Here is a 5,114-nt window from a genome sequence, read left to right on the forward strand (position 1 = left end):
GGAAGGTGACGCTGATTGGAGTAGGAGAGTTGGGTATCTGTAACGTATCATGGGTGAGAGCGTCCGGCTGTCTTCACATCTGGATGGACAATCGACAGAGAACGACAGTTCCATTATTGTCTCCGTCCTATTCTGCATGATAACTACAGCAGCATCTGTCCATTACGGGCAAGTCTACTCGTACGAGTAGATTGTGTTTTTCTTCTTCTCAATTTTATGCATTGCGGTCTTTACTCGCTAGCTAGATGGGGCGGTGCGGTACTGTAGTCGGTGTGGGTAATGCTCTGGGAGATGGTTGGTAGGCGAGCCAAGTGGTTTCTCTTCGTTCATCTTATACGAAGTATGGGCATGGAATATCGGGGATGACTTAGGTCAAAGCTTTACAAAAAATCGTTGATATTTTGTTATAACTGTCGAGGTATCGTATGGTTCGCTCTGTGCGAACGGTCAGTAACGATTTACGTTATCATAGTTATGAGCTAGCTAGAATTGCGCTCCGTATCGTATCCGCGTGGTACCATCATTCTACAGAGCATTCGGAATAGAAGCCAGGGTTTGAACTTTTGTCGATAAACATATTACAAGTATACACTGATAATAAGTATTATTGTAGTCATTTTGCCTGTTTTTATTAGCTGTAAACTTTGTACAGTAGGCATATTTAAGGTTGTTTGAAGCCGTTTATATTTTGACTTGGACTCGGTTGTAGTTACGTGTATTTTGTATGTCTGTCCCTGGAGTAGAGTGTTATGTTATAATCCGTTAGATGCGTTATGGATGATTAAGTAGGCAGTAGTGGTCAGCATCATCATCACCACCATGCGTTGTGTTCTTCTTTCGAATTTCTGAAAATTGCGTTATTATTTGTATTTATTGAATTTAGATTTTATTAGAGAATTTAGAAGAGGGGGAAGTGAAACATATTTTAGCCATGTAAGATAATCAGTTTTTTGTAATTCGTATTATGAGGGTAAATGCCACGCGAGCGAGGGTGCTGTGCGTATGCAACTGGTTTGAGGATATTATGTCGTTGTGTATACTATATAGCCAGTTGATTGCAAGCCGGACATTTTAAGATAATAATGCCAGTATTCAATATGTAATTTTTTTAACTTTCCAGATTTCCTGCCATTATAACGTGTACACAACATTACTAGAGTGTCAGGTGGTTACTTCCACGGCGAAGGGAGACGACGCCTGTTTCAGTCTTAGCGTAGCTCTCTTTTCTGCCCGTAGTGCCAGTAATATTTTGAGACAACGTTGCCACGTGATAGTTTATAAGCTAGCATACGCGAAGTGGCATTGCCTTGGCGAAACCTCTGTGAGGTTGTCCTTGGTCTACGATTTGTTATTCATCAAGATATTGTCCAGCGCAATTTTCGATGAACTACGGCAAAGGAACACTTATGATACTTTTTTTAGAATAAACAAAACATTTTGCTCTAATAGTAGGCATAGGAATTTTGGCGTTGAATTGGAATTCTATGAGTTACTATTGGAATGTTGCGCACCCCCGCCGTAGACCGTTGTTTCCGTTTGTTCTTTGGCTTGCGGTGCGGCTATAACAAATGGACATATCTACACTCTTGTTCCTAACATGGCCGTATGTATAATACACAGGTCTCGATTCTCTTGCAAATCGTCACAGCAACATGCGATGGAGAATAATGTTCTGTAACACCACTAGCAATAGTGTGGTAATGTAGCATTTCATACACCATGTATATTTTTGCATTTGTACAGCATACGTGGCCTTTTAATAAAATGTCATTTTCATAGAGAATGTGTGCGTTAACTCGTTTGCTTTTGTTTGAACCTCCTCCCGCCATAATCTCCCATGAGTTCGGATTTAGGCAGCAGACTACAATTCCCGTTAATAATAACATTTACAATTTCCGTTATGAATAGACTACTCTACTTAGCATTAGACGTTCGAAACTAGAGTCAACAGTGACGAGATCAGTTGTGACGGAAAACATTTCATAATTTGTTATTATAAATATAATATGTAGGGGCCTACTTTGCTTGTTCATTATGCTCGGTATAGGGTTTATGACCTATGTTCCCCAAATTTGCACAAGGCAATTAACACTAATTAACAGTACTTAACAAAAATCACTTCTTCGTATGCCTCTATCCTGGATTGCAATATTAGTTTTCACACTGCAGTAGGATACTCATATAAAAAGACTAGTTGCTGTTTGCGGTTAGCACCTATACTGCGTTGTCTGGTGGGTGTGCCGAAATGGCACCTAAAATTGCTACCACCACTAACTACATGCCGAGATTTGAAATAAGGAAATCAGATCGAAATATCAATTTCTCAAGAACGTGTGCAGAGTATGTCTAGAGTCTAGACAATCTGCACGGGACGGTTATATGCACTGTACTACGACCTCTTATCATAGTACGACATTAAAGTTAGCAGATGAACTTCAGAAGGTGTTAGCTGTAAATCAATATCGATTATCGAAAGAATCTAGAAAGCTTAAAAGCTAATCGTTGTTGGAAGGAATTGTGCGAACCTTGCTTACCTAACATGAAATGGCACTTCGTAATGTTTTAGCAACGCGCGTCCCAGAATTGCGAAACGCGCGCGCACGCACGACACACAAACAAACAAACACACACACACACACACACACACACACACACACACACACACACACACACACACACACACACACACACTGCGTGTGCGTCGATGTGTGAATAAGAATACAGCTCCGTATTTTTGGCTCGGGAGCAACAAGCTTGCAGTCATTTTCAGTTACGCGGTTAATCAGCTCGAAAACTTACTCAAACTCGCCATCGTCGCTGGAAATGGAGTCCGCAGGGACGACTGAACGACGGAAACGTGATGTTGACCATGGTTGGGCGTGGATTGTGCTAGCAGGCTCCTTTCTGGTTAGGGCTATAGTCATTTACATTGCTGCGTCGTTCGGTGTCCTATACGCGTACATAACAACCGAGTTTGGTTCAAGCAATAGCATCACAGCCGGCGTGGGATGTGTTCAGAGTGGACTGCTAATGTTATCCGGTACGTATTAGACCTGGACCTGTTTCTTCGTAGTCACTACTCGTGGTTATTTGCCAACTGTAAACAAAAATTTTAACTAGTTATTTCTGATGGACAGGCTTGATGTTGAATGCTGTTAGATTGCTAACGCGAGGTTCTAGCGCTTTCTTAAAACTATCGTGGATTTGAACTGCTGAATTTATTTACCGTGTTAAAATTATCATGATCAGGGGAAACCCGCGGCAAAGTGACCGAAGAAATTTGGTTGGCCAAAACGCTGTGAAAGAGCGAGACAAAGTGAAATGTTTGACTCTAATCTTTGGCTTAGGACAAGAACTAAACAGGCGGTACAAACAAAGTTATTTAAAAACGACTTTATTGAAATATACAAAATTATAAAATTTATAAATATTTCATTTTGCCCCAGACTCCCGGGCACAGTAAAACCTGTTATGGGACAAGGTGGAATGTCATTTTACTCCATGTATATTGTGTCAAAAATGTTGCGGTCCTCTTTCAGTGTCCAACTCTGAACATCAAATTCATAGTTGGTACCATTTTGCCAAAATATGAGAAGAAAAATGCCATTATAGGACGCTTATACAATAATTAGGTCTAGGGAAGACACAGTTATGCCAATGTTACCGAGTTAGGGTGTTAAAATGATGCAAATACAGACATAGGCCTACCTGTACTGAGAGTACTAATTAAGATCATATAAATAATCTGATAATAATGAATACTACATTTAGCCTATCAAATATGGCCCGGGGCAAGTGGAACCCTGTTCACTTTGCCCCATCCACCTTTGCCCCGAAACACATGATAGTTTCTAGACATGTGGCGTTCGCTGTACAGACACTACGCAAAGAATGTCATCATGCATATGCGCACACAATAGGCCTTAGATTCAACAAATAGCCTACATAAGAATTCCACAAGATCACAGTGATTTAGCAGATGATTCATTTTTAGAAATATCCGTTTAAACACATAAAAAACAGACTTCGCGTCAAAAAAAATGTAAATAGCAGCTGATTCGATAGTGACATCCATCAAAACGATGCATCATCAACTGAGCTTTCTAATGAAAACAGTCACAGATAGATGGGGGCATCAACATAGATCTGCTGAGACAATTCCACTTTGCCCCGTGTTCCGCTTTGCCCCGGGTTCCCCTCTATGTACGAGATCTCGGTAGAAAGGCAAAAGAAATTCGCATATACAATCCATAGAGCCGGTTGGATTTCTTGGTGGTTGATTTGTGATCTCCTCTGCCAACATATATATCATATATGCCTATAATGTCAGGCCGCTATGGCGCGCCTAGCTGGCGAGTACGGCATCAGAATATCGTCATCATCGGAGGCTGCTGACGTCATTCGCATGGGTATGCAGCTACCGATCCGATATTTATCAATCAGTTCGCCAGCTACTCACTGCTAACAGGTGAGTACTCTTGTAGTGCGCGCATGGGCATAGTTATTCATCAAACGTTCCATATGATGCACTTATTCATTGTTATCGGTATGCCACCGTACTACATGCATATTATGTAATTATAGTTGTACGGTACTCATACCAGAACATTGGCAGAGTGATGTTTTCTGGAATAGTAAATGCGCATTACTAAAGTAGTAGTTATTTTAAAGCTCCGTGTCCTGAGACTCTTGATCCCCTACTCCATCAATGATATCCTTCGTGGTTTATTTCAGGGTTCGGGATGCGGATTAGCCTTCACACCTTCAGCGGCAGTAGTTGGATTTTATTTCGTAAAAACAACGTCCGCTGGCCACTGTGATTGCATCCATTGGTGTGCCTTTGCCGCGCATCATGGCGCATCCGATACACACTTGCGCGTAATCGGAGAATTACCTGGCAAGGGGAACTGCTTTTTATCGGTGGAATAAGCGCTAAATATTTCTTGTAGCCGCGCGGCGCGTTGTTTCGACCTGTTTCGGGTATCTGAACGATAGAAACAAATTCCGAAAAAGAAAAAGCTGCCTTGGCGCGCAGTTAAAATGAGAAAATGGTGTTGCATGGAGCAGCAATCTTCTGTATGGAAATCGGCTTCACATAACGCATATCTTATTTG

General features: G+C 41.4%; 1 protein-coding gene across 1 annotated transcript in view; it reads left to right on the top strand.

Annotated features, from left to right (window-relative positions):
* LOC106821182 (hemicentin-1-like) overlaps positions 1-1,783 on the top strand; it is a gene marked incomplete in the record, with an annotated part of 105,359 nt that extends 103,576 nt beyond the window's left edge. Inside the window, 1 exon segment of the mRNA XM_014825873.1 lies at positions 1-1,783. This exon segment is cut by the window's left edge and continues 1,274 nt beyond it.
* Positions 1,784-5,114: the final 3,331 nt, after the last annotated feature.

The sequence above is a fragment of the Priapulus caudatus genome, unplaced genomic scaffold (assembly GCF_000485595.1).
Source record: "Priapulus caudatus unplaced genomic scaffold, Priapulus_caudatus-5.0.1 Scaffold62, whole genome shotgun sequence".
NCBI lineage: Eukaryota > Metazoa > Priapulida > Priapulimorpha > Priapulimorphida > Priapulidae > Priapulus > Priapulus caudatus.